The sequence below is a fragment of the Leopardus geoffroyi genome, chromosome C1 (genome assembly GCF_018350155.1).
Source record: "Leopardus geoffroyi isolate Oge1 chromosome C1, O.geoffroyi_Oge1_pat1.0, whole genome shotgun sequence".
Lineage (NCBI taxonomy): Eukaryota > Metazoa > Chordata > Mammalia > Carnivora > Felidae > Leopardus > Leopardus geoffroyi.
Window position 1 is genome coordinate 68,513,778 of NC_059328.1, and position 25,114 is coordinate 68,538,891.

General features: G+C 38.0%; 1 protein-coding gene and 1 long non-coding RNA gene across 25 annotated transcripts in view; one reads left to right on the top strand and one right to left on the bottom strand.

Annotated features, from left to right (window-relative positions):
* LOC123598120 overlaps window positions 1-11,163 on the bottom strand; it is a 51,224-nt gene extending 40,061 nt beyond the window's left edge. Inside the window, exons 1-3 of one of the 2 annotated variants that reach the window (XR_006712399.1) lie at window positions 11,050-11,163; window positions 4,701-4,818; window positions 960-1,011 (exon numbers count right to left, since the gene is read on the bottom strand). This is a non-coding gene — a long non-coding RNA (uncharacterized LOC123598120). Of the gene's footprint in view, window positions 1-959; window positions 1,012-4,459; window positions 4,819-11,049 lie in introns of those variants that run through there. The other variant, XR_006712398.1, reaches the window with a different exon arrangement.
* ADGRL2 (adhesion G protein-coupled receptor L2) overlaps window positions 1-25,114 on the top strand; it is a 625,523-nt gene that overhangs the window by 247,298 nt on the left and 353,111 nt on the right. The gene's annotated exons all lie outside the window — the stretch shown is intronic.

Sequence of the window (25,114 nt, forward strand, 5' to 3'; positions counted from 1 at the left end):
TGCAAGGAAAAAAAGAGCTTATTTGTGAACATAAGTTACTACCTGTGCCTTACTATTCAGGTAAAATATAGGTAAATAAAGTATGGATATACTAGCTTGTTCGAGGATTTGAATCCTTCAGATAAAAAAAAACTTTTTCTCAGATTTTTTTTTCAATATTGGAATATTGCTTTTCTTTTTAAGAGGGGAATATGTTTAGATTAATGAAACTGTTATCAGATTCAGCAGTTTTACAAAAGGATAAATAGGTGATTTGCTCAAGGAAAGACCATTGGGACTTAAAGTGACATGGAACTCCTTGCATTAGTAAAGAGATCCCAGAAAACATCAACTCTTCTGAATATGTGATCTCTATTTAAGTAAAGAAAACCACAACTTGATTACACCCATTACATCTTTACAAAAGTGCCTGTTTCTGAGGATAGCACAGTCTTAAAATCCCTAACACTGCAGGATATCTATATCTATATCTATCTATATCTATATCTATATCTATATCATCTATACCATCCATAATACTTCTGAAGTTGCAAAGCTTTTCCTTCTAGTTAGTGAAAGGGGGTACTATGCTAGTTGTCTGTAAGTTTAGTTCAAATTGCCTGCAAAAATTGTATAAGTGCCTGAACCTAAAGACAATGTTTTAATCAAATACAACTACTTAAATCGCCCATCCTCTTCTCCCATATCCACACCCCTCCTAAGCTGAACGGAGAAAGCGTCAGTAGAACCTGTTATCAGCAGCCAATTACTCTTTGGTGCTTTGGAGTTATCTTTTCCAAAATGGTTGCAGATTGATCAAAATAACGATTTATTGTTATACTTTTCCATGGCTTCTGTGTACTGCAACAATTTAATAAAGTAATAGGACTTCTCCTTGAAAGAAAAGGTGCTCATTAGCATTTGTAATCCCATGTTGTGTGGCACGGTAAGTGTTGTGAAAAGGTTATGGATCTACTCACCGTAGCATCAAAAGTGTAAAGGTGATAGGTGAGATTCTCTTTGTTGCAAGTGCTGAGAAATAATCATTTAAAGGTCAGTTGCACTCAAAAAAAAAAAAAAAAAAAAGAGAGAGAGAGAGAACATTTGTTTAATAAGTAACTCATTTTGGGATATGCTGCACTTTTAAAGGTTACAGAGTAGACCAATTTGCCAGTGATGTCAGCAAGAAGTACTATTAAAGTCATTGGTCCTATTAAAACAATCCTTCGTAAAATTCAGATTGCATGCCTTCTCACAGAGCCCAGCACACATCAAAAAAGTGCCTAGGCTATTTATTATGTGGTTTCAAGGAAACATTGCCTTCTGCACTTTACCTTAAGTACTCATCTCCTCTTAAAAGTAACAAAGAAGCATTAAGTGGGAAAATATGTTAGTACACACACACACACACACACACACACACACACACACACACACACACCCATTCCACACCTGACTCATTCTATTTTGCTTCATTCTTTCAGTTTTATTAATTTCTAAGAACATGCCTATATGCCATGGATTATAAGATTTCTCACTGTGTCCTATACCAATAACTGTCTTGCTAGAAACTCTTACACGAATGCAAAACTATTTCTATCCTTTCCTATTCTAAGAGCAACCTCCCTCCCCTCCCCTTCCTTTGAAAAGACAAAGAGAATGGGGTTTGGCAATGAAATGGAATATTAATCTCATAAGCAGACAAAAGAGAAGTAACAATAATTATAATATGGGTAAAATTTGTTTAATACCAGAGTTTTTTTTTTTTTAACAGCTGAACAAAGGTAGTGGTTTATTTAATATAGCTTTTGTACTATTAAAATCTTTGCCTTCAGGGAACTGATGCACAAGAAATAAAAGTTATTTTGTTGTTTTTATAGTTAGCATTTTCGAAGCAGTGTTTTAAACTGGCAATACTTTTCTCTAGAAGATCAGCTCTTGCCCTGAGATGAGTATATGAATAAAAAAAACTTCAAGAAAAATCTCTGCAGAAAGCAATCCCTTTGCTTTGATTGCTTTAGAATTACATTTACTTTTTTTACTCTTTACATAGGTTGCAAAGCTCCCTAGTTGTGACATTTTGTTGGTGGTAAACAATGAGCTCTTAGATTTTTATAAGAAGTTGATTTTTAACATATGCTAAATAAGAAATTTAATCACAGTTTAAAACAATATATTTTCATGCAAACTTCTAAGGATCGTTATTCAGACTAAAGGAAACTAGAAAGCTTATAACGCTTGCCCTATTGTAGAGTAAGAACTGTCTTTATGTACATAAGACATTGGCAATTAGAAGAAAATACGACACTCTTATTTCCAGCAACTTAGCTAAGAATCAAGTTATTCTCTTCGTTTGCCTTGCTTTTCATTTGAAAGAGAGCAAAATCTATTTCCTGGGCAATTTTGCAGAGCAAAGATATTAATACTTTGGGGTTTAATTGTATCCTGTGTTTAAATACACTGTGGGTGAAACCCCAGACCTCTGCTTAATTGCTGTGAGAAAATAGCCTGATTTCTCTGAGATTAGGCACACGCTTATGTATACTTTGACCCAAGAGTGCCTCCTTCAGAATTAATCTTCTAAGGTAGAGGGATTTGCTTTTATATGTGCAGCAGGCCCATTCGTGACAAACGGGGCCTAATAAACTAACTTCACCCCCCAGACCCTGCTTTTGCTGTCAACGTTTTTCTTCATCTATTCATTTCACACATCTCTTGTCCGGTGGTTTATTAGCAAAACCCTGAACTGGGCGGGAGGAATAATTTTAGTGGTGTTTTTTAATTGGAGCTCTTTCAAATTTAAATCAAATACTTCAGAACTAAAATTGTAAAAACAAAAACAAAAACCTTTCATTTTTACCAATAAAACATAAAAGGTTCTAAAATAACTCCATTTAGGTAAATACCATAGCCCTGTGAAAAGGCAAACAATTCATATTTACTTAAAATTTTGTTCTGCAGCTGTATTTTGTTGGATTCGTCTAATGCATGAAAGCACTTTTTCTTTCCCATCAGCAACATCAGAATTGTTTTTGCAAGATGTAGCAGAATGTTCTGGTTTTTAAATATTTATATTAATCAAAGTTAGGGCTGTTTATATTTTTTGGCAATAGGGCTTTTCTTTAAAAGTGATGCACTTCCATTTAACTAAACAAAAGTGTTGAAACAGCCTGTCATATAAACTTCAACATAGTACAGTTGGTAATAGAAATTTTGAAGACAGGAAGAAAGGGGTGCTAGTTTCTAGGCTTCAGGTTAAACATGGATTAATAAAATGTGCAACACTGGTAATTTCCAAGATTTTCCTGAGGAAATGTCATTCACTGCCACTTATAAACTATAGAGTCACCTGGTTGAAAGGTTTGCATTCAAGTTTTTGCTCTGCTTTCTTGGGGCATTGGTCAGTCAAACCTAAAAACTGGCTAAAAAATGACAAACCACTAAAGCTTGGGGCTTACTAAATCATTCAATTCCTTAAAAAGCCTCCTTTATATTTTATATATTTCTAAACTCTTTTAGTAATGAACATTACTTCACATTACTTACCTGCAATCTTCTCTATTTGTGAGCAGAAATAGCTCAAATTGAAGCACTTTTTAGGTCAAATCCCCAACTATTGTTATTGCTATAAGGTTTGATTGGCTAATACAGAACCGTATGGTCTATCTAGACTCTTGTAAGGAAACAGAGTCTTTATTGAAGACATTTAAACAGCAAGCCAACCTTGATGAAACTCATTCATAATTATATATACCTCTCTTATAGTTTGGATGATCCCAAATATTCTGGAAGCTTAATAAGACAGCTTTTAGTCGATGGGGATATTGTTGTTGTTTGTTATTTTCATTTAGTAGTTCAAATTATATTAAATCACTTCTGTGGAAAGGAATCCTAAACAGGAAGAATGGGACCAGAGCACACACTTAGTTCCTAACATAAAAGTTATAAATGCTTTTGTTTTCAGGGAATGGTAAGCACCTATCAAACAAACAGGAAGTATTATTATGCATTGCAGGCAGAGAGGCTAAAGGTCTCCTGTTCGAACTTTTGGCCTTTCCAGAATCTTGATCCTGCATTATTGTGTTTAACTCGTAAGTCTTGACCAGTAGCTGACTCTGAGAAAACATTTCCTGACATCATTTTCACAGGTGATATGGGATTATTATGCTTGCCGTTTCATTTTGAGTTGAGAATGGAAAGTCCAAGAGTGGCTTCTGGTTAATACTTCATACATGGTCTTTTAATTACCAGCTCAGGCTAACTCACTCACTTGACCTCTAGCACTCCAACTTCATTTTCAAACATTGGTTAAAATAATCAGTACACACACACACACACACACACAAACATACAAAGACATTTAAAGGGGCAAAAGATGTGCCATAATGGAACAAAAGAGAAGCAGTCTCTTTTTAATCACCTCATTCGTAATATAAAAGTGGTGAGAGAAGAGCAAAAAAGGTCAGGGTGTAATAAATACAAAATTTAAATCTCTAAACCAATTTACTTTTTTTATTGTCCCAGCTAAAGCCAATAAAAGTAAACATGTATTCCACTTTGTCACACTATTATGGATTATTATTAATATCTTGTTTCCAATTTTATGCAATTTTGGTATAATCCAAATCTGTGCATTATCTTGGGCAGGGGGTTTTGCTTGAGGTAATTGACATTACATAGTCTAAAGCACAGAAAGAAGAAAACATATCTATGATCTTTACTCATTTCCAAACAGAGGGGGATAATCAGACCACTTCTTCTATTGTGTGCCCTCCCTCTTCATTCAGAGTTTCTTTTGAAGTCAGAGGCAGCTGGAGCGGCTGAGGCTGAGAAATGTGGCTGGAGGAAAAGAATGAATATTATCGGGTCAGATTCTTATAACCAGGTTTTATGCCACATTAACCATCGAGTTTCCCATAAAGCAGAACCTTTTATTATCATTTTTACCTTCTGGTTTATTCCGAGATCACTAATGCAATTTCTAATAGTATACTGGGGATTTTCTTAAGTATACTTATTTGAACTTCCTAGGGCTGGATCCACAAGCCAGCCCCTCACAAACATAAATAAATGTTTTTAGAAAAATCTGAAAACTTAGAACACACCATTTCCTTCTTATATGAAAATCTAGATGAATCAGAAACACTAGCCCAACAAACTGGCCTCCAGAGTGACTACAATGTAGAGAAGTTATGAAGGGGGTAAGGGGTTACACTGGTAAAGCAGTTTTCTCTCAACTCTCCTTTGCTTGTTACCACCCTGAAGGAGAGATCAAACATAGGATTGCATTTATGTCACTGAGCTAAATTTCAGGCTTGCTATCGCCACTTGAAAGCTTATTTCTTAGCCCCTGTTTGCTGCAAATCACAGGGAATATGAACTGATGTGAATTCATAGCAGGTAAATTTACATAAACTCACATGATACTGGACTAAAGGTTGGTCTGTCATTTGGCTTAAGTGAACAGACAGTTGTTCAAAGACTCTCTTCGGTGTTTAAGTCTCCAACAAGAGGAAAATGATTGAAGGCAAGAACTAGAATAGAACTGACCAGCCTGTCAGACTGAGGAGCTATCTAAGAACATGCCAAGTTCTTCATCAATTTATGGATAGATAGATAGATAGATAGATAGACAGACATATATACATATCTAGAGAGAGAGAGAGGGAACTATGATAGGCAATGTGATCACTATTGCTGATACAAAAACAAATTATATGGCCCTTGAAAATTTTTAATTTATGTTTGGGGAGAAGACATGTTAATAAATAATCACAAAAAATAAGACAAACATCATAGCACAGGTGAGTACTTAATGACATAAGAGCACAAAGAAAAGAGTTCTTAACTCTTCCTGGAGTTTGGAAAAAAAGTTCAGAAGTTGGTCAATAACAGCTTCACAGAAAAGTTGATAAACAATCTGTGTCAAAGTAGAAGCAGGTATTCACAAGCAGAAGAGGTGAGAAGAGCCATCCCAGGCAGAAGGCATAGCATGGATTCAAACCAGAGCATGCCTAATTCAGGGAATAAAAAGTTGTTCGGTCTGACTGCAGCACATGGTGTATAGGCTGTAGAGTGGGGGAAGAGTCTACTGGAATTCAGTTCAAAATTTCAGCCCAATAAACAAAACTTGTATGCCATGCTAAAGGGTTGAGACTTTATCCAGGAAACAGTGGAGAGTCACCAAAATGTTTAATCAGGGGAGTAACATGATCAGAATTGTATCTGAAAAGATAGTCAACATCAGTACTGAAGAAGTCTTGGAGAGTAACAAGAATAGAATAATGGTCATCAGTTATAGTAAAGTTGAGCATTCAAAATGAGTAAGAGCCTCTGCTATGGTAATAAATTAAGGAGAGACCTTAGGAGGTGGCAACCTCAATCTATACAACTTTCCAAGTGCATCCTATCAAATTTGGGTCACAATGATATGGGTGAATAAAAGATTTTTCCAGTATACTTAATAGTAGAAGATCGTATCCTAAGTCAGAATTCCTAGAAACAGGGCTTGAGATTGAAATTTTTCTGAAAATGATTTATTAGGGGAGTGCTTTCAGAAGAGGAGCAGGAGAATAGTATAAAAGCACTTAGCCAAGAAGGATGTGGTCTCTGCTGAAAACTAGCTCGGTCTGGTCCCTTGGAGGACTCTGGAACATAAGTTGTACCACAGGGTTAATGCCTCTCATTCCCAGGAAGGGTAACTCTCGGCTGAGTTGGAAATGTTCCACTGAGGGCAAAGCTTTGTCAAGAGTACAGCCATGAGCTGTTAGCAGCCAAACACAGCCACTAGTGGATGGGAGAGACACCAACAACCGCCCTGCACTCCATCCCTCAGGCTGCCCAGACCCACTTGTTTCTTATATCAAGTTTGCTGCTTCCAGGCACGGCTGCTTCAAGATTCTAGTTGGCCACATTTTCTGGGCTGATGCAGAAAAGAAGAGGTAGCAGAGGCTTCGCTTCCCCTACTGCAGTTTGTTCCAAGGCTATGACGTAATCATCATCGTCCTCCTCCATCCCCTTTCTCCATACTCCTCCTTATGGGCTGGTGCTTCTGCAGGTCTACATAGATTGCCTTTAAAGGTAAACCAAGTCATCAGCTCTAGGTATCTGAGCTCCAGCTTACTGTGCTCTGATCAAGTTGTTGTTGCTGTACTTGCCTACTACAGTTAAACAAAGTATGGGAACACCAAAATACATCCCAACAGATCACCTGAGTGACAAACACATTGCTGCTTGCCTCTGATATGTGGCCTCATTGATGCCTCCTCATCATAATCAGGTCAGTTTCTCTGCCAATATAGCAACATTTTTTGTGGTGCCAGCTAGTCTACTGGCACAAAGAACCCAAAGTAATATGGCAATAGCTTTATGTTTACTGAGACTCTTGCTCTATCCCCTGGTGGGAGTTTCCCTCCACTGGGACCTAAGACCTAAGAACAAAGTTGCAGAGATGGCTCACTGGAAGTGATAGTGAGTGGGTTCATTTTATATATACCCTTTGATTCCTGGACTCATATAGTACATACATATCGGGGATAGAGCACTGTATAATATCTACTGGTTTGAAGTGTATACAAAACCTAGGGCACCTGTGTGGCACAGTCTGTTGAGTATCTGACTCTTGATTTCAGCTCAGTTCATGATCCCAGTGTTGTGGGATCGAGACCCTCGTTGGGCTCCGTGGTGAGCATGGAGGCTGCTTGGGATTCTCTTGCTCTCTCTCTCTCTCTCTCTCTCTCTGTGCTACTCTCGCTAGCTCATTCTCTCTCTCTCTCTCTCTCTCTCTCTCTCTCTCTCTCTCCCTCTCTCCCTCTCTCTCTCTCTCCCTCTCTCCCTCTCCCTCTCTCTCAAATAAAAAAAAAATAAAGCGTATACAAAACCCTGAAAGATGGTACTCATCCTCAAAGGAGATCATCTCTATGTTGGTCCCTTAGTGTACCAGAGTAGAGTAGGGCCAATGAACCTTAGGCTCATGTGTCCACTGCCATACTTCCTTTGCCATAACGTGAGTCCCTTGGTCCAATTAACATGATGTTATACATACAGTGCACACACATGATGTTATGCAGAATGTCCAGATAGTTCCAGTCCCTGAAGACTATATATTTTTACTAAGCTGGAGAATTAAAAACACTAAGACGAACCAAGACTGCTGTTGCTCATCCATATGAATGCAACTTCTGATCCTCCCTCCTGATGGGTATTGAAAATAACATATTTGCCACAATAATAGCCACATACCTTATATCCAGTTGATTTACCCTAGTGCATATATCACATACCACAGGGCAGCTGCAATTGAAACTACAACTTGGTTAACTTGGCAGTATTCCACTGTCATCTGCCATGATCCATCTAGTTTGTGTATCATCTTGACTGTTGAATAACATGGAGGAAGGATGGGGATCCTCATCCCTGCATTCTTTAAATCTATGAGAATGGCACTAATCTGTGCAATTTTCCTTAGGATGTAATCATTGATTTTGATTTACTAACTTGACAAGGAAGATAGTTTGAAGGACTTCCACATGGCTTTTGCTAATGCAATAGCTGACCGAGAAAACAATGGTACAATTCTACCACCTTCTAATAGATCCATTCAATTATACATTCAAGGACTAGGTAAATGACCACTGGTGAGCATGTAGATTCAGTAGACCCACCATGAAATGAACCTGGGTCAGGACTCTATTTATTTCCCAAAATTTATACATCCCCACTTTAACAGGGACCCATTAGGTGCTCATACCTGTATCTGATAGTCCCAGACAGATCTGGATATCCCTTTTCCCCTAGTGTACAGTGTCCTGAGTAATTAGCTCTTGTTCCTTGGGGGAAGGACTAGGGAGTCATACTTCCCATAATGTTGCAGTTCCTTTCACATGGGACCCAGACTTTCCTTCAGTCAGTGGGTTCTAGGTCTGAGAATTGGCTCAGGTCTGAAGACAGAGCAAGAGATTAAGATTTTCATTCAGTGGCCTGATCTTCAGCCTTTTGCTCATCTATTTTTTTTTAACTCTCTTGATTATATATACAAATAATACCCTGATTGTCTGCTCATCTCTCTTTCATAAGGTAACCATTTGCACAGGTACTTTGGAACATCCTCCACCCTCACCCAGAGGACAGCCATTCCAGCCTTGCTTCCCTTTGTGGTGATTGCACCCACTTTGCTTCTGATAGTCAGTGTTGCCCTGTAATCTGGAACCTACCATCCCCATTGCTATTCAATGGACTCCAGTCCTATAACATCATCTCCAACTATCCCTGGTCTAAAAAGAACTATATTTTTCGAGTGTTGGAATCCCCTTCATCAGCAGATTCTTCACCATGTTAATAAACAGACTGTTCTGCAAGCCCTCCTGAGGAACATAGTCAAATATGGATTTTTCAGTCTTACTTAATAGACCCTTTTTTCATCTCTATTTCCTATCTGTTTTTTCCTTCCTCCACTATCTATTACTACTACAGTGCTGGGATCTCTAATTTGTTTCATGTGAACCAACACTTTTTCCAAAAAACCAAGAGCTATCCCAGTCTTATATTAGACATATCATCCAGGACCTTGCTATGGTGTTATATTCTGTGTCACAACACAGTAACCCCGTATCTGTGAACAGTTCATACGCTTATATTCTGCCCATGTTGATCCAGCTCCTTCTGAGTCCCCTCCCAGGCATACATGTCAGCCAATGCCTGGCACTTCCTTGGTATATAGCTCCTCCCCTCCCTTAGTAGGTCATTACTTTCCTAGTCGAGAGATGTTGACATGCAACCCTGCGATGGAAAGTACAGACAGATCCTGAAGATTGCTTGGTAAGGAGCCTGTCTCATCTGAGACTTCATTATAGCCTTCAACACAGAGGATCTCTTTTCCAACAAGACAGAAAGAGCTTACTAGCCACTGAGACAGACCAAAAGTGTTCAGAAGAACATATAGATTTAGGGTTTTCAACGACCCAAATACCCTTATCTCAAACTTCAAGATGTTACTCCTTTTCTTTCAGGGCTCTGACTTTGGCCTAAAAGACTTGTCTCTTTAAATGCTTCTAGTGAATCTTTCTGATTCCCACAGTTTGCTTTAAAGTCTGAATAACAGATCTGAGCCCATGTGGCAGATAGACTCTTAGATGGCTCCCAATGAGCCCTGTCTCCTGGCATTTACGCCATTGTATAATCTACTCCCTTGAGTATAGCCTGGCCTTCAGATTTGCTTTTAGCCAACAGAATATGGCAAAGGTGATGGGATGGCACTTCCTTGATTAGGCTACATAAGATTGTCACTTTCTTTTTGCTAGCAGAATCCCTCTCTTGATGGCCTTGATGAATTAATAGGACATATTAGAGAGGCCCATGTGCAAGGAACTAAGGATGGCCTTCAGCCAACAGCTCACAAGGAAATGAATCTTGTCAATAATCACCGGAGCTTGCCAGTATATGTTTTCCCAGTCAAGCCTTCAGGTGGGACTGTGTCCCAAATAACACATTGATCGTAGCCTTCTAAAAGACCCTATAGCAGAGGACCCAGTAAGCCATCCCTCAACTCCTGACCCATAGAAACAGGGAAATAATCAGGATGTGTTGTTTTAAGCTGTTAAATTTGTGCTAATTTGTTACACAGTAGTAATAACAAATAGCATGTCTTTTTCTCTCTTCATTGCATGAATGGTACTCACAGCCACCCAAATGCACAGTCCTTACAGTTTCAATTTCTTTACACCTCACAAAACAAAGACCTTAAACTAACTACAGCTTTCCCTTCTACCTATATCTCAATCCAACTTACCACCATGGATGAAAATTTTAGCCTGGAGTTAGCAAGATTTTTCTAAAAAGGAACTGCTAATAAATATTTTAGGTTTTACAGGCCACATAGTGTCTGTCTCAAAACTCAGCTCTATCTGACAATACATATACTAATGATACAATACAATACTAATGAATGTGTTCCAATAAAACTTTATTTACAAAAAGCAGTGAGCTGTGTTTAGCCCAAAGATTATAGTTTGCTGACTTCTGATCTTAATCACACTGCTACAGAATGTCAGGGACTGACAATATTGTACCTACCACCAGCGACACAGAGGACTCACTGCCATCTTCCTCCGGGATTCCATCTTAGACTCTGCCTCCTGGGACTGTTCTAATACAATCCATCTTGGCTTCAGTTCTCTCAAAGCAAAAATGAAGAAAAAGATTCTTATAAAAGGGATTTATTGAGGTAGTGCTCTTAGGAGAAGTCAACGGGAGGAGAAAAAGGAGGGCAAGGGAAAAAGCCAAGTAAGGATGTGTGCTCAGCTGAAAACTGTGAGAGCCTTGTCCTCTGGAGCACCAGAGTTCAATCCATCCTTCAATCCACCTTTTATACTCCACATATGTCAGTTAATCATTGGCTGCTGGCTGCCCCCATGGGGGTACATTCCAAGCAAGGCAGCTTCCTTCTCAGAAGATAAAGGCAGCTGTGAGCCTTCAGTAACCATCCCTTACAACAGCTGGAGAATGGGTATTTCTCTATTCCTCCTGTGGGGCAACTTTTACCCCAATTAAACTCTTCTTAATAGCTGCGAAACATTTTCATTAATTTCTAAATGCAAACAGGGTGGTTGAAATAGAAAGAATATTAATGATGCTTAAAGGGATGCAAATCCTTTCTGTTAGTTTTTGTTATATATTCTATAGGTGTTGCTGATTATCACTTTCCTTGGCCTTCTGTCATACTACAACCAACATAGTCAACGTGGATAAAATTGAAATGATGGTTTGGGGAGCAATTAAGGAAAACATGGGCAGTACCAAGATGCAAAACAAATTGCTCAAAGTTCTCATATCATCCTGTGTTCGCTTTCACGTAGCATCACGGCAATCACCATGGAGACCAGCTGCTTCAGTTTCTCTCCCACTCCATCCCATACTAGCTGTGTGAGCTTGAACAAGTTAGCTAAATTTTCCTGCCTCCACTTTCGATCTGTAAAATGATGCTAATACCACTACCTAGCACATATGGTCATTGTAGAGGAATAACTGAACTATTACATGCAGTGTTTACAACAGTACTTGGTACGTAGTACACACTCAGTAAATGTTAGCTTTATTATTATTATTGGTGGTGTTATATTGATTGTGACCACTAACTTACCTATTGTTATATTCACGTAACTTTTGCAGTGTATCCCCAATTTCACTGTGTGTTTTGGGCCCTATTTCTTTTCCCTGCACTTCAGAATGCTAGAAAATAGATTAGTCTGCTCTCAAGCAAAAATCCAAGTCTCTCTCTTTTTTTTTTTTAACCCCCAAGGGAATTCTGCAAAGAGCCATATTCTTGAGTCCCTTCTGTGGAGAAAGAGTCGGAAGTGTCCCTATGCTTCTAAACGAAAAGCAAGAAAAAATTTTTTTTTTCTCTTTCCACATCTGAGATAATTATCCTTTAGTAATAAAACTTCAAGAGCCTCCAATTTGGGGAAGGTAAAATTATGCCTTCATTTCCCAGTCTTCATCGTCTGTCTGGCATTTCTACTTCTCTTCATCTTTATAAATCAGTACCTCTCTTCATCTTCATAAAGCACTGCTCAATAAACAAGAAAATAGGAACCAAGCAACAGGGAGATTTGGAAGAAAGATCACAATTATTTGACGAGTGAAACATCTGGAAAGGGATCATGGCCTCATTATCTTTCAAAAATAGTTAATGAAACTCTTCTTTTCATTCACTGATGAATTGTAAATGGAAGTACTTCATCAAACATTAACTAAGAAAATGTACGCCAATGCTGTGGATAAGTCGTCATTCTGCTCCATAAATATTTATTCTGAAGATAGTTTTTAAACCAACCAGCTTCCTTTTTATAAGGAAAATTTAAGTTGGTATATTTTTTTAGATTATATTACAGAACTTTTCAACAGTTGGGATTCTTAAAAACATTTGTTCAGTTCCTTTTCCGATTTAAAATTAGTGGCTTAAATAGAATGAATCATAATGTAGTAGGAATTCACTTATCAGGTGAAAGATTGGACTCACCTATTACGGGGTCTTGCCGTTTCCTTGGCAATGTAAAAGTCTGTCTTAAAAAATTAGAAATCTTTTTGAAATCCTGCTCTTCAGAAGGAAAATATTTAAAATCAATAAGCTATTGGACGGCAAACAACTTTTGAAGGATAATTAAGCTAAAGAACTAAATTATTTCAACCCAAACGTGATTATGCCTTTCTGGCTTAAAAAGTCTTCTTTTCATGAGGACTTAAGTATAATATAATAAGGAACAACTGGTGTCATGTGAGCCAACAAATGCATTAAACATCAACACACTGCATTGTGTCTATTTGATTCAATCACCAAACACTTATTGAGCACCGCCTAAATGCCAGGGACTGTGACAGGTGCTAACGATGCAAAAATGAAACGGTGGTTACTGCCTTCAGGGAATTCATAGTCTAATGCAGGCGACAGCCACTGTGCCAACTACCTATAATCCAGTATGACAAGTGCTGTACTAGCAGCATCAGCTAAGTATTATGGGAGTAGGGGAAAAAGTGACTGTCCAAATGTGGTTTAAAATTGGGAAATGCAATAAGAAGCTTTTAAGAACCAAAGATCACCAAAAAAAAAAAAAAAAAAAAAAAAGTGGCCAGTACATGAATGAAGATTAGCAAAAGCCTTCCTGGGAACAGAGAGGAAAATACTTAACTGTAACCTCCTAGGAAAAGCAGGAGAATAAAATCATTTAAAGAGCCACAAGATTGCGAGCACTGTCCCTATTTTAACATCTCAGGAATTTTTTGATGGGAACTCAATTGTGACTCTAATGACAGACCTCATTCTGTGCAATAGTATCCCTGTAACTCTGAATGTGCTAAATTTCACTGAAATCTTTAGCAATTACAAAAGATCATTATTTCAACATGGCAGAGTCAACCACATGCTAAAACTAAACTTGCACTGTGGTCTATTCAGTTCTGGAGTAAATGTGGTCACAATCGATTAATATCTAAGAAAATTATGGTGTGACAAAAAGTGAAATGCTCAGCTCTTCATTCAGTTAATAAAACTCATTTAGTCGGCAAGATATAATTACACGAACCTGCAATGTGAATGTATTGCTTTGGCATTTGCTTTCATATCTTTTTAGGCTGTTAAATATATTGCCAACCACAGTTCTTTATCTGACTTATCTTTTCCCCCATTTTGCTTCCAGAATGCATAGGTTTACTTTTTTTCTTCTAGACAGGTTTCTGAGTAAGGAGGTTAAAGTGTATGAAACGAAAAAAAAACACTTTTTTTCCCTGAAAAATTTCCCACACATTTTATTTGGGAGGTATCACACAAGGTTGAATAGTCTTTAATTCTCTGCTCAATGTTCAACTTGCTTTTTTGGTTGGTAAGCGGACACTACCATCTAAAACTACAGCTTCTTAAACTTTCCTGTCTGTCTTCGAACTGTCTGGCTTGGGTCAGCAAGATTTTTTTTTAATCTTTTTGAATATTTGAATAATGTGATCAACTTTTAAAAGCACTCTACAAAATAAAGATTTAAAGTCGGTCCCTGCCCTGTGAATTTATAATAGAATGAAAAGGCACCTTCCAAACAAAGAAAAGATGGAAAGATATTCTTCCCTAGAAAAGTAAGTGACAATAGGGAAAAGCCAGTCGTCTCTTTTTTAATCCTTTGTCTTTGACATCTGTCATTTTGGGGAGAGGGTTATGTGGGTGTTGGGTGGTATTACAGTAGCAGTTGAAAAGTTCTCTTCACCTCGTGGTGCGAATTCTTTACCCTTTGTCAATAACTTCCTATCTTACATTATTAATTTCAGATATTTTTCTCTTTAGCTCATAGCTAGAGAATTTTATTTGCAAATATTTTACACCCTTGAATTAAAGTTTGTAAAACACAATAGCAGCAACAATAATAACGATTAAAATGTATGAATTTATTAGTGTTGCACAATTGTCAAAGCATATATATACATACATATATATGTATATATGTACATACATACATATATATGTGTATATATACATATACACATATATATACATACATATATATGTGTATATGTATATATACACATATATATGTATGTATGTACATACATATATATGTATGTATATATATGTATATACATATATGTGTGTGTGTGTGTGTGTGTGTGTGTGTGTATATATATGTATATAAATTCATTTGATCCTCACAGTAACTGTGTGGATAGGTAGGGCAGGTATATTGTTTTTCTTTTACATGTGAGAAACTTCAATACTTTGACTGGGTTCCCTCAGAAGCGTATTCTAACACAAGGCACAGTAATTCCCCCTTATCTGCAGAGGATACGTTCCAAGATCCCCAGTGGATGCCCAAAACCATTGTAGTACCACACCCTATAGAGACTTTTTTCCTGTACCACACACCTATGATAAAGTTTAACTTATGAATTAGGCACAGCAAGAGATTAAAAACAATAACTGATAATAAAATAGAAAAATCAAAACAAGATGCTGTAATGAAGGTTCTATGAATGTGGTCTCTCTCTCTCTCTCTCTCAAAATACTGTGTTATATTGTATTCACCCTTTTTCTTGTGGAGCTGTGAGATAAAACGCTTCCATCATGACATGAAGCGAAATAAATGACATAGGCATGGTGACGAAGGGCTAGGCTACTGCTGACCTTCCGACAACACCTCAAAAGAAGCATGTCTGCTGCCAGATTGCCATTGACTTCAGGTAACTGAAACCATGGAAAGTGAAACCCAGATAAGGAGAGACTATTGTAATTTATTCGGGAGCCAATCCCAGGAAACAATGGCAAGGCTCGAGAAATGAGACAGGGAGTGGAAAAAAGGGAGTAAAAAGTGCATTTTCGAGGCAGTTCCAATTTGGCAACTGGAGCTCAATCCTGCTGGGGTCCCCTAAAAGATGGTGTAGAACACAACTTGGTATCAACCCAGCCAAGGGGCAAACAAGCTGGTGTATCTACCTACCAACTCTCCATTCATCTTTGGTTGAACTTGGCCACCAGAGAAAACAATTCTAGGGCATTTCTGTCTTGCTTTATTTGCAAAGTGAGCTTATTCTCAGAGAAAAAAAAAAAAGCCCTCAGTCCCAGAGTCACTGGTGTCAGTCTTCAGGTGCGGAGGTGGATGCTGAGTGAATGTAGGTCGGGCCAGATGAAGTTGGCTGACCAGCCTCAGCAATGGTGGGACTCATCAATACAAAGTCACACATCTAATGTAGGCAAGGCCAGGAAGGGAGCGGGTAGGTACCTTGATACAGTAAAATAGATGGCATTCCTTGTGCTCAAAGCGTACATTCAGAGAGAGAAGAGAGAATATATGAAACCATGGAAAAGTATTCTTTGAAAAGGTCTTACAGTAATTGGAGATGTATTTGCCCTGTACATATAGTAAAATTATTCAAAACCTGCAGCTTTTATAGAATGCAAAGAAATATCAATCCACGATCCTTTACACAGCAAACATGCTAATATCCTGCCAAAATACATCGCCAAGGCTTTCAGTCCAGTTGAGGCATTTTGCCAAGGACAGTGGAACAATTTTAGTATTTACAAGCACCATAATATATTTAAAGGACATGTATATTGCAGAAAATTATGACAAACATCATGTAGACAAGTCACGGCCAACGCGTATGTGCCACCACTTGATAGCCTCTTCCCACCAGCATCACTCACTCTCCGGTAGTAGTGGGTTTTCACAGTTGTGAAATATTTGCATACAGATGTGAAGGTATTCTTGCGGCTTACTCAATAAACCAGAATGGGGCTTTATGCACCCCTGAGTTTTCAATTAATGTTGTTGACAGAATGAATGGCTATTTATGCCAACCAGCCTTTCATGTTCATTCATGGTATACAATACCTAAGTCTTAAAGACCTCATCTAAATGCCTCCCCTCTTAGGAGGGTGCTTATGGATTCCATTGTATATATATGGGGTAGCATAAGGTTCAATGATCCTATCTAATCAGCAGAGTGAAACTTACATTTTAGCAAAGCCTCCTGAAGCCTTTGTTCTGCAATGGGGCATTATCTTACAACTCCTACAATAAGTCGAATGTCTGTACAAAGATCTTAGACAAGCAATGTCTGAACTTAACTTTCCCAAATATCTATATCTATATCTATCTATCTATCTCTGTATCTATAGATATAGAGATAGATATAGATAGATAGATAGATAGATAGATAGATAGATAGATAGATGATAGATGATAGAATGATAGATGATAGAAAGATAGAAAGATAGATATAGAGATAGATATACATAGATAGAAAGATAGATGATAGATAGATCCCATCCTCATCATATCCTAACACTCAAACACTTGGGAAAAAGATACCTACACAGGAAAATTGTTTTCTTGGTAAATCCCTAGTACACTCATCTCTCTGACTGTGTGAATAGCACATAGTTGGAACCCAATAAATGCTTGATGAACTTAATCAACAAGCAAGTTGCAAAACTATCAACCTTGGCCACCGTATGATCTAAGTTTTCTATAACATCTTATTTGTTTCTGAACCATGAAAGGTAAAAGCAAGGACCCTCCTTTACCTTAGCTACCCCCAAAATCTTTTCAAGCAGGGAAAGAAATATGGAAATGTTATCTCAGGTAGGTGTTCATGGTAGATGAATGGAATACCACCTTTCTTTTTTTTTTTTTTTTTTTTTTTTTTTTTTTAGTATTTTTTAAAGTTTATTTATTTATTTTGAGAGAGAGGGAGAGAATGAGCAGGAAAGGGAGAGACGGAGAGTGAGAATCCCAAGCAGGCTCTGTGCTGTCACAGAGCCTGATGCAAGGCTTGATCTCACAAAACCTGAAATCATAACCTGAGCTGAAGTCAAGAGTCGGACGCTTAACCGAGTAAGCCACTCAGGTGCCCCAGAATACCACTTTTCTACTTGGATTAGGGATGGAGAATTCCATTGGGTGTAGTCATCATTCATTTTAATTAAAATCAGAACAGTAATTTTTCCTTCTATACAGTTTTTTTAAGAACTTTCACAAATATATGAGGTATTTTTCCTTGCACATCAGCCCTATGAAGTACCTGAGGATTACTCTCTATTTTTCAGATGAGAAAACTGAGTCATTAAGCTTAAGTGATGGTCCCAAATTTATATATTTAAATGGGAAAAAAGCCAGACTTCCATGCAGGTGACCTCAGAAACTGGGATACTGATGCAAGCTTATCATACATAATCGAACATAGCACATTTTAGAGGTTCAAATTATGTTTCCTAAGTTTTAAGATGCCACATAAAAAAATGCAGACATGTTTATTTACTTCTGCAAAGCAAATTAAATGTGTAGTCCATGCATTATTGATGTCTGTTATTTTAATTCCTAAGAAGTATGTGTATCAAATTGCCTTTAAAAGAGAAACTATTAAAACAACTTGTATTTACATGCCTTATTAGTTTATGCTCAAGTATTTATTTTACCGCTAACTTTAGGACAGTGACATGACGTGACACTATTTTCAAAATATGAGGTGTTGTTCATGGAGCACAGATCAGTGCTTGCACACCAAGGGTGTCCAGGCTGGGCCGAGAAGATACCAAGGTTAGAGGCTCTTCATTAAGGATTCATGTGCAACAAGCAAAGAAGTCAGGCTAAATGGTCACCAAAGGCCTCAACTGTCACCTAACCTCAAAAGATTTTTTTTAGTTTTTACAACCTTTTCCCAACAGTTCTAGAAAAACCTCAGTCGTCCTAACCCATATGTAACTTTTTGTTTTCAAGTAAAGTTCATGTTCTCCTGAAATTTTTCTCCTGCTCTATGGCCAGCACAGACAACTAGGGACAGGCAGGCCCAGCATAGACCCCAGGCCTCTTAGAGCTAATTTAGGGCAAAGGCAGACAGATGCCTCAGGCAAATATTCAGAGGACTCTCAGGAACTCCAACAGCCGGGGAAATCATTGCCCGATTTCCAGTTATACACTATGACTATCAGAATTTTAAGTCTGAAAGAGAACTTAGAGATTATTTAAAATGATACACTCATTGAATAGATTAGGAAGTTCTCTGAGAACTTCTATGCCTCGCCCAAGTCAATGGCAAAGCTAGAGATAAAATACACCACTCAGAGTGAAATAAAATACATTTATTTGTTTCAAAACATGAAATATAATCAAGGCAGACTAGGGGTGAAGCTCGTGGGCCAAACTGAAGAGCACAAGATTTCCAAGTAAATCTTGATTTACTTAGAAGCCTTGAGACGGAATAGAACAAGTCAGTTTGGCCTCCCTGCCTAAATAATGAGGTTAATATTTATTTCTGAAAAGGCTTAGATCTATCATCTAAAGCCTTAAATCATATCCATTCAATGCCAGGCTTAAGCATTATAGTAATGAAAAGGAACAGCCAGTCTGAAACACAGAGGCTGATGATAGATGCTAAAATAATGAGTATGCTACCACCCCGTGCATAGGTGATCATCGGTGAGGGAAGGGCCTGACTAACAACTGCTTTCTCCTTGGTGCAGTGTAGAGTTGAGCAGGATGATTTATAAACCTCAACACATTGAAGACCAAAAAAATAAATCATTAAGGAGCACAGCTCGTGATTCAACTTGCTTTTTTTTTTTTCTAACATGGGTAATAAATCGTGTGGGCGTTAATAATTTATAGGAGATGTTGTTATAATGTGAGAATATTAACTTTGGCGAGTCTTTTAATTTGCTTGTGATGTCAACAGTGTGCTGAAGTGTTTCTTCTACGGGACAGCAATGCCACTGGTGCACGATTGTATTTTGACACTTCAGTCAGAGGCTCCTGGGGACTAGATGAGACAGTTCACTTTAGCACTGAGCTTATCAATTTGGTGCACGTCCCTCAGGAATTACATGCCACAAAGAGAATTAAACAGAATGATTTGAAAGCACTTAGAATCATAACACACTCACATACAACCCTTTTTCCCCCTGTTCTTTTGGAAGCATAACCTAACAAAGGCCATTTTATTTCTGCCCGGGACTACTCTTTGGGTTTGCAAGAAAAAAAAATAGATAAAAGAGAAAATTTAAAAACTGACAGATTACAACACCAGGAAAGCCACTGAAATATTCTAGATTCATCTGGGAATGTGGTAGAATCCCTTGCCAGTTAATAATGTACTTCACAGATTCCATCAGATGTTTTCTCATCATTCCACAACTGTGTGACGATAGTGACCCTCTCCTACTTCAGAAATCATTCCTCACTGTGCTGCCTGTGTTTTCAGTCTGTAAGGAAAGAGCTATGCAACCATTTAGTGAACATGAGAGCCAGAAAAGCATACACACAGAGGAAAAAAGAAACAGGAGAGAAAAAGGAAGAGGAAACAGTTCAAGAGATAATGTATAAGGAAAGAGTGTCTGGATGACAGGACTGAAGAAGCAGAGAGCATCATCAAGTTTCCATTCCCAAATTCTAACTTCAATCTAGAAGCCATGCTATGTAAATAAACACCTACATCTTTTCATGTTTCGAATCAACATCTCCCAATATATAGGTTTGAAAAATTGAAAATGAAGTGACCAACACAGAAGGAAACCAGCTGAATGACAGAGCATAGGAAGCCTTGGTGGTGAAGTGAAGAAGGCTAGTGTTAGATGTCATCACATGATGGTGGGAAGTTAATGAATGAATGGAAAAATGAACCAAATCAATGAATTAGAGCTAGGTCTCTCTCACTCTTGTGTTTCTAATAGTTATTCCTATGTCTTTGAGTTTTCATTAGAATATATTTCCTTTGACCTGAAATATAGTTTCTCTCTTTTAATAAACCTGAACCTAAGCTGAATTTAGGCTTTTCTCTCATAACCCAAACCCAAGAAATTCTCACCAATCTCAGTTGGCTATTTATTCTTCGAGCTAGCACTTTGTTCTGCTTCTAATACAGGTTCTAACTCAAGGTTTGGTTCTCTTCAAAGATAGTGTGTGTGTGTGTGTGTGTGTGTGTGTGTGTGTGTGTCTGTGTTTGGGTAATGATATGTGCATTACAACATGTTTACTTGTTCTCCAGAAAATGCAGATGTGTTATCTATGCAATAAAGCCCTTTCATAAATCAACCTATAATAACAATGCCAATGCCCAGTCTGACCCACAGGATACCATTCATTTCTGATATATTAAAAGGAACTTTGAAATTACAAGCTTTTAAAACTGTTTTCTTGTATTTGACAGGCCTAGCCCTTAATCAATCCCTGACATTCTGAAGAATGCTAACATGTGGACTATTACATGGTAACCTGTGCTATAGAGAGAAAACGAAACATACTCAGGAAGAAAGAACAGTTGGGGAAAATAGTTTACAATTACCAACATTTGACTACAAGTGCAGTATTTTTTATACCCAACAAAAGAAGGTGGGGAAGCAAAAGCTATTTTATTGAAGGCTAGTCCTATTCCTTCACTTTTCTTAAAGGCAGTCTGGCTTATTTATTAAAGTCTAAATAAATTAAGCAGTTTGGTTAGTGCTATGGTTTTTTTAACTTTATTTAAGGAACATTTTTTAAAGACTTTTAAGTGATCTCTATACCCAATGTGGGGCTCGAACTCACAACTCTGAGATCAAGAGTTGCATGCTGAACCAACTGAGCCAGCAAGGCCCCCCAAGGAACATCTTTTTGCTGGTTAATCTTACATAGAGCCCAATATTTTACATGAAGTGTGGAGGTGCTACTTTGGTTGAAATAGAGGAAATCTAGAGCTCTCTGTCCTTGACTTCCTGTGGGCCCGGCTCTCCATAGACTCCTGGAGTGCAACGAGGTACAGCTTGAAAACCCTCAGGTTAGAGCATAGCGCAAAGGCAAGTACAAGTTGCATTCCAATCAGAATCAAATAGTTAAGGTCAAAGCAGATTGTCAGAGCACCAGGCAAGAGTGCCAACTGCAAGCAACCACCTCACACTGTTCCCGTTTTCATGACCAAGTACTAGGAACTGAGGAGCCATCAAGCCCAGGACTGTGGGCTTGGGAATAAAAAACACCCATTGCTAAAACTGGAACAGTCTTGGGCAAATCAAGACAGTTTATCCCCCTAATGAGGGGACCCTCCGTGACAGCCCAGGTAACAAGTCTACTCTTGTCCTCTGATGTTGAGAGGGTAGAAAGAGCAACATCTTCCCCCAGAAAACATAGCCCGTTAGGAGTCAGCTGAGCTATATGCGGTTGGCATTGGAGAGCTCTAGGTTTTTGACGGAGAAAGGCATGGGGGAAACAATGAAAAAGTACCCCTGTTATAAACCACAACACAGAAGGCAGGTATACAAATACACACCCATACACTGAGAAAGATTTAGTGTGTTTATTCTTATCACCAATTGATAATAATTGGTAATGAGTAATAAGTAAATGTGTTGTAATGCACATACCATCCCACACCACACACGCGCGTGCACACACACACACACACACACACACACACCCCAAAGACCAGTTGGAGGTCTTTTCACTCCAAATTTACTGCTCACTGTCCTACTAACCACATATGATTTAGGGTCACTGATGAGGACAGCGTAGGGGCAGCAATTCCCTCAGATGCTATAATGTCTGCCATCCAAGGTCAACACAAAGAGCCTTTCCCCAAGCTGCAAATCCTTTTGTATCAGCCCTGCCTGTGGAGATTGGGCTCTGCTTAATTACAAGGCTGAATTCTAAATGTGCTTGGTGTTTGTCAAGTCAGGAAGAGAGAAAACTATCCTGTCTGTGATTTATGTGTGCCCAATGACAAACTAGATTATTCAAGTGAGAAGAGCAGATGGCCCCAAAACAAGACAGTTATGGCCCACAATTATAATAATTATAGCACCCAGTGGATCTCCAGGATATCAGGAGAGCAAGGAATCTAACAGTCACCCCAAAGACACTTAAAGGAAAAGGAGTTTAAACTAAACCCCAACTAATAAAACATGTCGAGACCCTTCTTCAACAAGATGAAAAGGTTTATTTCCTCATAGTAGAAGACAGCACCATAGGGAGACTGTGTCGTGAGTAGACCATGGCCCCAGGCAGGACTTGCAGTTTCTCTGGGAATGTCATCAGCTACTTCTGTGAACATCAACTTTGTGAGCAAGGACATTGCACTGATTTAGGTTATCTTGGGAGAAACCTAACTTCTCAAGGGCTGATTTACATCAGTCATTTTTGTCCCTTATTTCCAATGCCGACAGTCTGGTTCTATTGTCTGTGACGATTAGATTTTGCAGTCTTGAAAATAGCCATGCAAATTACCAAAGTGTTTTCCATTTGAGACCTTATACGTATTTGAATAAAATCAACTTGAAGCTGTTAAGTAGAATTAAATAAAATAGGCTAAATCTGATGACTGAAATTTTAAAACTTCTGTAAGAGACTCCCCCTATACCAACCAACCCTTTTATTAATGGCCAATTGTAAATGACTTTCGCAAATGGAAACACCATTTGTCACTTTTTTTTAACAAGTACTGCACTGTACTGTCTCAACTCCCCCCACTCAATTTAAGCATCAAGATTTATAGCTCATCGTGAGCTCCTCTATCTTTCTGTTCCTTCTTTGTACCTCTCCAAATGCTCAAGCAGCTTTTTTTAGAATAGAGTGAAGATAGTTTGTACTATGCTCATGCGGAGCATTCTGAGACTTGACTTTCAAAAATTTGTATTCTCCCCCAAAATATAGTTTGTGCTCCTTCTCTCTGGCCCCAGCATCACCCATATTCTATAAGAGCCTACTCTTTCTTTCAACTTTCCCACTTTACATATCCTTGGTTTTGTTTTCAGTTTTTCACTACTATACAACCATTCTGTATGTATAATCTTGATTGGCTGGTAAAGATTTATTTGCCACATAGCAACCAGTTACAGTAAGATTTCCAAACTATTTCATTTCACTTGATTGTTCTTCAAGGTGCAACCAAATTTTGGTCATCAGCAAACTGCTTTAGTATTTATTTTATCTGGATAGAGGAGAATTTTATCAAAGATTACAGACTTATGACACAATGTATGTATAGACCAATGAACACAGTAGACTACCAAGAAATGACTCCTATATGCATAAATTCACACACACACACATATACACACACACACACACACACACACACACACACACACACACCTGAGGATCCGGTGTAGCCTATATTAATCAAATATCTATTTGCTTTTGTTTGGTTAATTTATTTATACCTGGAACTCAAGAATTTGGCTATGAACCTAATTTTTTTCCTCTCTCTGCCTATGTCTTTATTTTTACTTTTCTTTATTTCTTCCTGCCTTTCTCTTTCTTTTCATCCCTCTCTATACACCCTACCATAGCCATGGAAACACACATGCAAATGAATGTCTCAAGAAAAATAACTTGTGTGTGTGTGTGTGTGTGTGTGTAAGCTAGATCTTTCATGTCTATTCATTCTGTAGCTTTCACATAAGTATTTGACCTCTACAATCATGTGACTAGAAAATTGCAAAGCAAACTCTTGTACATTTCAATGAAGCAAACATCTTAAACAATAAAATGCCTTTCAATCATCTGTAGACTTTATAACCAAAAGCAATGCTTTCATGAAGTGAATAAATTTCTACAAACTTGCAAACCTCAAGATTACTTCAAAAAGTTCATCTCTTAAGTTTTTAATTTCTAATTTCTATCATTCTTAAACTTAACTTTTCTTTGAATTCTGGTTAAATTACCCTGGAGCCAATCCCAGGAATATATCTTTCTCTGTTAGTATATATATGAACATGGAATTAATATTTATGCTGATGTAAGTCTCCCCAAATGTAATTTTGAATATCAAAATGTAGGTTATATTCTAGTTAAACCAAAACTGTCTAGTTAATCAATTTATTAAGCATCTATTTTCTGCCAGACAATTCATTAGGCTCTGGGGACTAACTAGTGAATGAGATATAGGTGGTCCCTGAAATTCTGGAGTTTATAAATGGATAAATGGAGTTTATAAATGGTAAATTGTATAGAGGATGAAGGGATAAGGGTTGTTACAATGGAGACACCTGCCCAGAATCTTCTAGACTAGGTGGCTGGCTCAGGAAAGACTTGTCAAAGGAAATGTCATCTAAACTGTGGACTAAAGGATGAATGGTAATTAGTGAGGCCAACATGAGACCAAAGAGCTCCAAGTTGAAAGAAAAGCACATATG